Source organism: Chiloscyllium plagiosum, unplaced genomic scaffold (assembly GCF_037043375.1).
Source record: "Chiloscyllium plagiosum isolate Xiang-an unplaced genomic scaffold, Cpla_swu_hap1 HiC_scaffold_21, whole genome shotgun sequence".
NCBI lineage: Eukaryota > Metazoa > Chordata > Chondrichthyes > Orectolobiformes > Hemiscylliidae > Chiloscyllium > Chiloscyllium plagiosum.
Window position 1 is genome coordinate 82434179 of NW_028270159.1, and position 11029 is coordinate 82445207.

General features: G+C 43.5%; 1 non-coding gene across 1 annotated transcript; it reads right to left on the reverse strand.

Moving 5' to 3' along the window:
• Positions 1–10645: 10645 nt before the first annotated feature.
• On the reverse strand, positions 10646–10727 carry trnas-uga (transfer RNA serine (anticodon UGA)). Its single transcript has one exon. It is a non-coding gene; the product is annotated as a tRNA-Ser (tRNA).
• Positions 10728–11029: the final 302 nt, after the last annotated feature.

Genomic DNA, 11029 nt, shown 5'->3' on the forward strand with positions numbered 1-11029 from the left:
CCTCAAAGTGAGAAGTGATGGATTTACCGACAATAAGTGAGTCGCATGTCCTTGATTGCCACATAGGTTTCCAACTCAGCTTGCAGCCAGGTGGCAGTTGCTCATGGCTCTGCTGGATAATGCACTATTATGGAGAAAGAAAAGGAAAGTTGGAACTCTTATTGGGTCTGGGTTTCGAATAATCTTGCTACGTGTTCTGCCATTCTCGGATTCCAGTGCCAAACCAGTTTTTCAGTTCATCCGAGATGCGGGAGAGTCGGCATTTCTGGCAGGAGCAGAATTCATCATCTCCAGTGATCACTTCATCTGCGGAGAGAAAATGAACAAAGTTTCACACAGCGACTAATCGGAATTGCATTCCGTTTCAGCATGGTAGAAGGTATGGGCTAGCAAATTCAAAGCCAGATTTGCTGATGAGAACAACAAGCACGACCGCTCAGATAGAGCAATTCCTTCCCACCGCTTATTCTGCAGAACTGGTGCAGTTGCTGTGAGTATGCTGCAGGGTATCATCAGGTACATGCTCTTGGGTTTACGGTTTTGACCTGTGTGCTCGCGTGGCTGAGCAACCTGAGACTCTGATTTCAGATTCCACTTCTTAAGAAGGCTTGTGTTTGCATCCCTGCGCGGCCACGTGTGCTAATGGATCAAGCTGGCAACGTTTTGCAGGGATGAGTTTTGTGTAAGTTGAACAGAAAAAAAAGCAGTCATTTCTTCTAACCCGGCTGTGATGTGGCACAGCAGAAAACAACCAACATGTCAGTGCCCATGTTTTCCCCTTCTGCTGCAGTTGTCACGTTCCCCTCCAGCTCGAAAGGCCACCAGCATAATATGCGACTCAAAAACAGGCTGCGCCAATCTTTCATATTCCAGACAATTTGCATTTTTCACCGTTTCTCTGAAAGTGAATGGAGATGTTTATTTCCCTGTTTATGTGAAATTAGGTTCTACATTGAATCTGCTCGCAGTTTTCTGTTCTTGTTGCAAAAAGGACGGAAATTGCGATATAAAACTTGGTGACTTTTCCCTAATTTCCTTAATTTCTGTCCTGATGAGAGAGGCTGGTGATTGGTCCTCTCGATCCGGTGGAGACATCAGCCCAATTGTTAACCTCATCTAATCGAGACTGTCATTGGTAATCTTCACTTTTCATGGTTCATTGTTAGTCAGTTCTGATTCATGTTACTTGAGCCCTTCCTGGAAGTATTGGTGCACTAAGGCGCCAGTACGTTGAAAGCACCATTTGGAATTGCCTCGCTGCAATTTGTGTGAGCAGCTCATGACGCAGATGACTCGCTCTGCCTCACAGACAGCATTCATGAGTCGGTGTGTCTGAAAATAGGTTCTCTTTGTCAGTTCTGCTTCTGTTCTTGAGATGTCAGGTTTTGGTTTCGCTGGAGAGCTGCGCGGGCAACATGATTTGTGAGGTATTTTCCGCAGCCAAAACCTCCCACTGAGAAGTTGGGAATGTGTCAAGAAGGATGGTCATTGGCAGCCTAAGACCAGAAAAAAATGATTCGTTGCTGGTTTTAACCGAAGCAGCCTATGGGAGTTATCTCAAATGGGAGAGTACTCGCTTTGCATGCGAGAGATTGCGGGGTTGCGAGCTGCGTTCTCCATCCGCTTTTAGGGCGGCACCGTGGCTAGTGGTTAGCACTGCTGCCTCACAGCACAAGTGTTCCACGTTTGATTCCTATGCGTAGTTTGCACATTCTCCCTGCGTCTGTTTGGGTTTCTTCTCACACTCCAAAGACGTGCAGGGCAGGTGAATTTGACATGCTAATTTGCCCATAATGATCAGTGCTTTAGTTCGAGGGAAATTGGTCTGGGTGGGTTACTCTTTGCAGGGTCGGTGTGGACTAGTTGCGCTGAAGGGCCTGTTTCCATACTGTAGGGAATCTAATCTAACCATCTTCCAGAAAACTAGCCCAACGCACTGACCAAGTGATGAGTGCCTATTCAAACTGGTGTTCGCCACTGCAGCATCTCAGAGGGGCTGAGCCCGTAAACAAACGCTCTATTTGCCAAATTTTCACGTTTATTCTTTTACAACTTTCCTGTCTGTATACAGATCCATATGCCTTTGAAATGTTGAGAGTATACCAGACTCCACCACTAAATCTGACAATTCATTCCAAACACGCAAACTTTTCTGTGTTAAAAAAAAAATGTCCTTCAGATCCCTTTTAAATTTTACCACTCTCCCCTTAAAACATTCTTCCCTTGTTTCGAACTTGCCTGCCTTGGGAAGAAATATTCATTGACCATTTACTCTACCGTCTCCTTCATATTGATATAAACCTCTGTAAGCCCATCCATCAGCCCTCAAGCTCCAGGGAAAATTTTCACATCCTATTCAGCTTTACGCGCAAGTCCAAACACTGCATGCCTTGCAACATCCTCATAAATATTATCAAACTTACGCCAAGTTCGCCATTGAAAGTGCGTGTGGGTAAGTGCCTGAAGTGAGGCGATGCTGAAACACTAATCATGAAAAACGTGGTTGCGGGGGTTTGTGTGGCAGCGTGGCAGAGGTGTCGAAGGAGCTGTCTTTAAACTATAACCTCGATCCAGTCATTGATTTGAATTCCCACCACGTCCAGAACCACAGGTGAACTCTGTTTTTCATGAAAGACCTATAATCAGTGAGATGTCAGGATTTGATCCCATATTCGGCTGTTTTTTCACAGGAACTTTCACTAACTAAGGCTGAGGGACTGCCCAAGCTCAACGATTCAAAACCATGCGTGCATTTACTTGGCTATTCGAATACAGGAACTCGGACTCATTTTTTGTGTGTTTCACACTTACTCGGTGTAAATTTAAAACAGCCTCTGGTTGTGCAGAAGAGTTCAAAGCTGGATATTCTCCACTGAAAATGCACAGGAAGAGGCAATCTCTTATTGCTTTTGTTGTAAACTGATAACTTAGACTGTTTTAAGTGACAGGATAACGCGGATCCATCCATCCTCTTGGGCACCTTTAACCGCGTTAATAATCGAAAAGGTAAACTCACACTAAGAGGAGTGGGCTCATTGTGATGAATTGTTAAAGAGCGGTGTGAGAGTCAGAGTGAATAGTGGACATTAAATACTGACACTGACATTGAACGTTGCAACACCAGCTCCTCACTCACTTGCTGTCTCATGCCTCCCAGTCATCATTGCCTTTCACATTTTCCTCTCGTCCGTTCCACTTCTCAACTTATTCCCGACAGCTTTCACGTGTTCCCTTAGAAACTGCAGCTTTAGGAAACGTATTACTGGGATAAAGTCATTACTCAATGTGATGGGATGCACCGTCAATCCCTAATTACTCGAGAGATTGAGGTTTTGAGTTACTCCGCAGAACCCTGGATGCCCTCAATAGCGGGGTACAGGCATGATGCCATGAGGCAAGGATTTAGACCTCGTGACATTGAAGGAACAGCGAAACATTTTCAACTGGGAAACGCGAGAACCTTGGAGGGGTAATTGCGGTGATGGATTTCGCTTGTATTTGCTGCCATTGTCCATCCAGACAGATGCTGATCGATCACTGAATTGTTCTGGCAGGATCCGTGTGTGTGTTCTGGGTGCAGCCAGGATTTAGTTTTCATTCGGATAATTCACAAGAAGAGAATTAAATCTACATCTCCTGACTGGGAATGAAAGCCTGTTCTGGGCATTGCAAAATCAGACTCGTATGCAAGGATGTCCATTGATACTGCAGTAGCCTTTGGGACCTGCCAAAACTCTAGAGCCTGCTCTTCACGTCATAATCGTCTTCGTCAGCAGTATTTCTCTCTCCAAGTTTCCAAGTCGGTTCATATTATCACCCTTGGTTTCAATGTGAAGAATGCAATGCTGTGATAATCTGATGTTGTTGAGCAGATATACTGCAGCAAGTTAAGTGAAGACTGATGCTAACACGAGCTCGTTTTGAGCTGCGCTGATGTGTTGGCAGCAAGAAAGGCATCGTTCAACTCACCTCATTCCGGATGACGGGCTCGAAATGACCAGTGGTTTCTCGCTGAATTCGTGCAGGCTCTGGAATGTAATAAACTTCAAATATGAAAGTACAATGAAAGGAAATGGTTCACAGAGTGTGGAATTCCAAGTGAAACAGTGACGGTGATTATATTTGCTGATTTTTCACCTTGTGGATGCTATTTCCCTGATGTGGACGTTTACATTACCTATAGACAAACTGTCAAAGCCAAACCTGTTCTTTGGGTCAGTGACGGAATTGGTAACACGCCTTATGTCGAGTTAGGGGATTGTCGGTTCGCATTTAAAATCATGAGGATGCAGCGTGCTAGTGCATTCCTGTTGTCTGTCAGGAACGGAAGGAAATGGGTTTTCGAATTTACAGTTTCTTTCGTCCACTTCAAATCTAGCTCAGAGCAACGTCTCTCATTGTCTGTAGAACTGGCTTTGGTTTAACCAAAAGCTGCCTTTTGGCGGTTGAACTTGCATGTTAGAGCGGACAGCTGAAGTGAAGCACAAGGAGCTGGTCAAATCCTGAGAACTCTGCCACTCTCTGGGAATGAGTCTGTGCGTCTCTTTCTGTGGGAGACACGATGTGGGTAATAACACAGTGTGACTATGTCAAACTTCAATCCCATTGTTGTGTCATCTAAGATCAAAGCGAGAACTTCACTGCCATTTGCACTGGAAACATCAGAACACATAGGATTATGGACCAAAGCTGGAAACTGGGAATAGAATAGATGAATGTCTTTAAACCAGACTGCACCATGGGCCAAATGGGATTTTCCATTCTGCAAAACTTGAAGACGAGTAGAAAACAATCTGCAGTGAAACTGATCAGAAATGAAAGGGAAAAGCCATTTCATTGAGAATAAGTGCAAGAGCGTCTGTCTTCATTCAGTGTAATCTCGTAGGTAGGATTTGGAACTAGAACTGCCATGCATTAGTTCTATTTTCGGACAGGGAATGACTGTTTTATAGTGCAAGTATATCGTGGTAGCAGTATTTCTGACCACTGGTCCGAACCTGGTAATGCTTGGTTTTGTGCCAGGTTATCAAAAATCAAAAAGATGCAGGTTTTGGTAATCTGAACTAAAAACGAGAATTGATAGAGAAACCCGCTACACCTGGCAACATCTGTGGAGAGAAACAGATTTTTTTCGATGGACAGCAAACAGGTTAGTTATAGATTTCTAGATTATACTGTTGGGAAAATGATAATCTTACCTGTCGAATCAGGATATTTATCAAATTCACTCTTGAGCTTACAAACGTCGAATTTACAATCTTAAAAGGAGTTAATCAGCTGTCATGCTACTTTCATTTTCCTGAGCTGGTAGAAGGCTATGTTTTAATGGCTACATTTCCTTTTGCTTTCTGTTACTTAGCAGTCACGCCGAATGGAGAATTATTTCTTTTAGTGTCTGCCTCAATATGTGTCTTTGTTTTTTCTATATTTGTCTCTGTATCCTCCTAGGCCTTTTTCACATTCTCCGACTCTCTGGCTCTCCATATCCCTCATTTCCCATTTCTGCTCTTGAAAAGCGTGACATTCAGAGACAGTTTGAGATTCGAACTGCTGAGAGGCTTTCTGACGCCTGACTGGAGTCGGTCGAAGTAGTCTCACATTCTCTGGATAATGCGTCTGTCACTTCGACCTGAGGCAAGGAGACATTTCTTCCTCAAAATCTCAAGACCCTTTCGAAGTTAAAGTTGAATTCCTTATCCAACAGAAAAAGAAAGTAATTACATGATAGCTGAAGAAGAACAAGGATGCATTTACTGTTGGAATACAACGAATGAATGGTGACAGCAGAGAATGAGGGTGATCATGTCGTGGTGTCAGTGCCATTACCACAACATTCCCGGGAACGCTGCAGTGTCTTCTGCCTCACCACTTAATTTCCAGAAAACTGGAAATTAAGGAATGAGAAGAAGATAATGGGAAGCAGAAGTGCTTGTGGAACTGCGGGAAGAATCTCCAGGTTAAAATAGTAGTTAAATAGAGCAACATACGCTACTGGATTTAAACCTGGAAAATGAAGCCTGAACGAGAAATCAGAATATAAAGCAATTCAAACAGGACACTGAGTTTCTCGATCAGCAACACAATACTTGCGAGAAATAACGAGCTTTCAATACAATGAGCAGGCACAAGTGTGATGGGAGCTGCTTTCACCAGCTAATCCACGGCGCCACGATAAAAGCCAGATTTGTCGTCCATATGTGCAATGTCTGAACCACTTGATCACAGGAATTCGAAAACGCGTTTTCTGTATTAGCATTGCTCAGTATGAATGGCAATCAAACTCTGCTTGTGCAAAAACAGACATTTCAATGCTGAGCATGCCCCACTGAAAAGGCACAGAAAAAGACAGTATCCTCTTGCATTGACATCCAACAGATATTTTCATCTGTTTAAACTGACAGAAGAAAGAGGATGTGCTCATCTCCTCTCGCGTCCCATTAACCACGTTAATACACACGCAGGGATTTTCAAACCAAGATGAACAGGCTCATTGTTGTGAATTGACAGCAGTGGTGTGTGAGTCATTGCGAACAGTGAGAAATAAATGCTGAACCAATAGCACTGACACTGAGCCTTGCACCATCAGCTCCACACTCACATCTTGTGTCATGTCTCCTCGGCATCAGTGCATTTGACTTTAATTATTCTACCTGCACCTCTCCTCAAATTATTCCCGACCGCTTTCAGTGTCGAATTAGTGCATGCAATTATTAGAAATGCATTTCTGGGACACAGTTGTCATTCAATGACATAAGATTCACTGCCCATCCCTAATTATCCCAAGGATGTAGGGGACGAGTTACTTTTGTTAACTCCTCAAATCCTTAGTATGGAGGTACTGACAAGAAACCGCGAGAGATGCAGTTCCTGGATTGCGGAAAGCAGACCGACCCCAAATTGCTGACATAACTCACCCAGGGAAGAACAGATGTACCCCACTCTGTCAATGTTACTCAACCAGGGGACAGAAGTCTGACAGCACACGATCAATGTAACTCAACGAGGAAATTATGACCTGACCGCACTCTGTTAATGTAACTCACCCAGGGAAGAGTAGACTGACGCCACTCTGTCAATGTTAGTCATCCAGGGAAGAGCAGACTGACCCAACACTTTTTATGTAACTCACCCAGCATTTGCCAGACTGACACCACTCAGTCAGTATAATTTACCCAAGAAAGAGCAGACTGATGCCACTCTGTCAACGTAACTCACTCAGAGAAGAGCAGGCTGTACCCATTCTGTCTCTGTCACTCATCCAGGAAAGAGCAGACTGATCTGATTCTGTCAATGAAACACAAGCAGGAAGACAAGCCTGACCCCACTCTGTCAAAGTAACTCACTCAGAGAAGAGAAGACTTATTCCATTCTGTCTATGTGAATCATTCAGCGAAGACAGTAATGAAACCATACTTGCTGTTAAACTCAGACAGAGAAGAGCAGACTGTCACGACTCTGAGAAAGTAACACGCCCGTGGAGGAGCAGACTGACACCACTCTCTTAACGTAGCTCACCCAGGGAAGAGCAGACTGAGTGCACTCTGTGATATTACTCACTCAGAAAGGAGCAGACTGACCCCATTCTGTTAATATGACTCTCCCAGGGAAGAGCAGATGAAGCCCAATCTGTCAATGTGACTCAGTCAGGGAAGAGCACTCTGACTTCGCGCCATCACTTTAACACAACTTGGAAATTGCAGACTGACCGCATTCTGTCAATGCAACTCACCCAGGGAAGAACAGACTGATCCCACACTATCCAAAAAACTCACTCCGTGAACAGCAGACTGACGCCACTCTGCCAATGTAACTCGCACAGGAAAGAGTAGACTGGCGCCACTCTGTCAATGTAACTCACCGAGGGAAGAGAAAACTGACGCCACTCAGTCAGTGTTACTCACCCAGGGAAAGGCAGACTGACCCCACACTCTCAGTGTCACTCAGCAGACTGATCCCACACGGTCAAAAGAAGTCATTGACTGAAGAGCAGTCTGACCCCACTCTGTAAATGTTATTCACTCAGGGAATAGCAGACTGATCCCATTCTGTCTATGGCACTCACCCAATGAATGAACACTAACCCCACTCTACCAATGTAACTCGCCAGGGAAGAGCAGACTGAAGCCAGACTGTCAATATAAATTATCTAGGGAAGAGAATACTGAACCCTCTCTTTCTGTTTCACTCAGGCAGGGAAGAGCAGACTGTCACCACTCTGTGAAAGAAATTCGCCCAGGGAAGGGCAGACTGACCCTACTGTATCTGCGTGACTGACACGGGTAAGAGCAACTAACCAAACTCTGTCAATGTATCTCCCTCAGGGAAGAATAACCTGACCCCTCTCTGTCCATGTAGCTCACCCAGGAAACAGCAGACTAACCCCACTCTGTCTATTTAAGTTCTCAAAAACCCTCTGAAGTACGTCCTATCCAGACACTCCTATGAAAGAGACATCACTGTCTCTGTAACCGTGTGCGTTCAATGGCGATTCCAAATAACCTGCAAATGTTTAGAATGTGGCAGAAAACCAAAGCAACCACACAGAAATTGGGTGAATGTGCAAACTTCCATCAGGCACTCACCTAAGCCTGGAATGGAAAACAAACCCGACAGCAGTCGTGATTATAAAATGGCAGAACAGAAACCTAGCAAAAGGAATTGCGTCCCTGTGTGTTGCAACGATTCTGAGTATTAATTAAGCCCCCCTTACTGTAGTTAATTTCCATTTTCATCACTGCCAACCTTCTTCAAAGCAAAGCACGCACTTGCTTTTTTCAGACTTCCTATATCCCGCTTTCATCCCGATTCTTACCTAATCATATTTCTGACTTTACAAACTATGCCATAACAGGTTGACAACTGCAGAATGAGCTTTGTTCCGTTCTCCACTGATGTGGATAGTAGTAATCCGGCATATTCGAGTAGGACTTGAGGCACTTGCGGGTGGTGTATTCGCGGCATTTTGGCTTCTTTTTTTTAATTTTCAGTCTACTATTTCGAATTCATTGCGCAGACTTCTGAAGAAGACTTTTTGGAGTCGAAATGGTAACTGTGTTTTCTCTCGAAAGACAGACGTAGGTTTATTTCTGTTCTTTTATAAATTGATCTTCTTCTGATCTTTGCAAGTGAAATAGGGTGCATTACTATTGCTCGGTTTTAGTTTCAAAATCAAGAGAAACGTGAAGGAGAGAATATCAAAGAACACAAAGTTCTGAGTTGTTAAGATAATTTTTGCAGCAATGGTGGACATGAAGGTCAAATTAAGATAACGGTTCAAGAACATTTAGTCTGTGGAAGTGGTATGTGACTTTAGTTCCAAATATATGTTTCCGTTCTTCCAGTACATCTTTTTGACTCCAAGAACACATTGATTGTTTTCTGTATTCACTTTGTTTCGCGATATCTGTCTTCTGGCTCGACTAGGGACAACTTGAATTTGCGTCTGCATTGAATAAGATTTCGCTCTTTGTTTCGTGAAGCAAACCTGTGCATTATGTACCACTTATCATGCTGATGGCTAAGAAGTTCAAAATGAATTACGGTTTATGGATCGTGAGCAAGAATAAAGTGATCCACTTGTGAACAGATGTCACCACGCCCTATTCCTACATCGGGCCTGAACGATCCATTGGCAGAGTCTGCAGACAGGAAATGTCTAAGTGACTAGTCCTTTGTTCAGTTTGATTTGATACCAATGGTAGTGCTTATTTTGGTGCAGAAATGTGTCAACATCTCTGACGTTAGAGTCAAAATGTAAGTCACATCTACTCATAAGGGTCTTCGCATATCGGAACATGCTGACATGAAAACATCTAACTCTGATAGCAAAGGTTTTTTTCATTAAACTGGGAGTATGTTTAACTAAGCAATTCAGACAGCCAGGATGAATAATTGGCATTTGGTTTTTCAAGCTGAGCTCTCCACACCAACTGCCCCAACGAAGGCCGTGGATAAGATCCCCATCGATTATTTTGGTCAATTTTAACCTCAACAACAACCTTTTGTTCTGAACAATGCTACACCACAAGCAGAGGGCTAAGTCTGATTTTCATCGTTAATTTTCAATTTCAGTTCTTAATGCACAGTTTCTAACGAATGTGGACAGCAGAAGACCGTAAACATTCCATTTCTAATATTTCCAGAAAATTCTACTCCGCTGATATCGCCTTGCCTTTTCACATCGCAAGCCAGGAACCTGGATCAGTCGAGTTCCTTTCCACACATGGAGTTGTTTTTTTCTAATTCATTGACTGCTGATATAAAAGATTATTGGCCTTGAGAGTCAGCTGTAAATTAGGTCGAACTTTCTCAGCTTGACTTTCAACTGATCCTAAAGAAAATTCATCACCTGCAGGTAAATGTATTGCATTGCTTCTTGTTTTACTTAATTCCACCCCCCCCCCCCCTCCCCACCCCAAACATCCAAATTTCACGATAGTTCGACAAATGTGTTGAAACTGATTCGTGTTGGAAGTTGGTAGCTTTTTGTGTCTCGACATATAATTTATTCAATTAGATGACTGAGTCAGTCTTGAAACTACTTCGGATTCTTCACTGTTGAAAATTTACTTTCGATTGAATGCAAAGCTCAAGCTCCACGAAATCCAAATCCTGCAAAACAATCAATGACTTTCAAGAGATTCTGCGCTGTGAACAGGATTCGAACCTGCGCAGGGAAACCCCATTGGATTTCATATCCAACGCCTTAACCTCTCGGCCATCACAGTTGCGGGAATTTGGTCAATTTTAATAGTAAAACAACTGAATTCATTTGTTGGAAGAACAAATTGTCAAGACCCAAAGATTTCGCCAACTCCTTTGCAGAGACCCAGACGAACGTTACCTTAGCAGATTGACAGGCTTTCACCGCAAACGAGATTCTGACACAGCTGAAGTTGTGGGAATGATTCTTCGTCGAATTATAGAGTCACGGATGTACACCACGAACACAGGGTCATTGTCTCACTGCGTCCGATCGATTTTGACTCAATTGCTCATCATCTGATGCCAAATTAGATGTGCTGTTGTG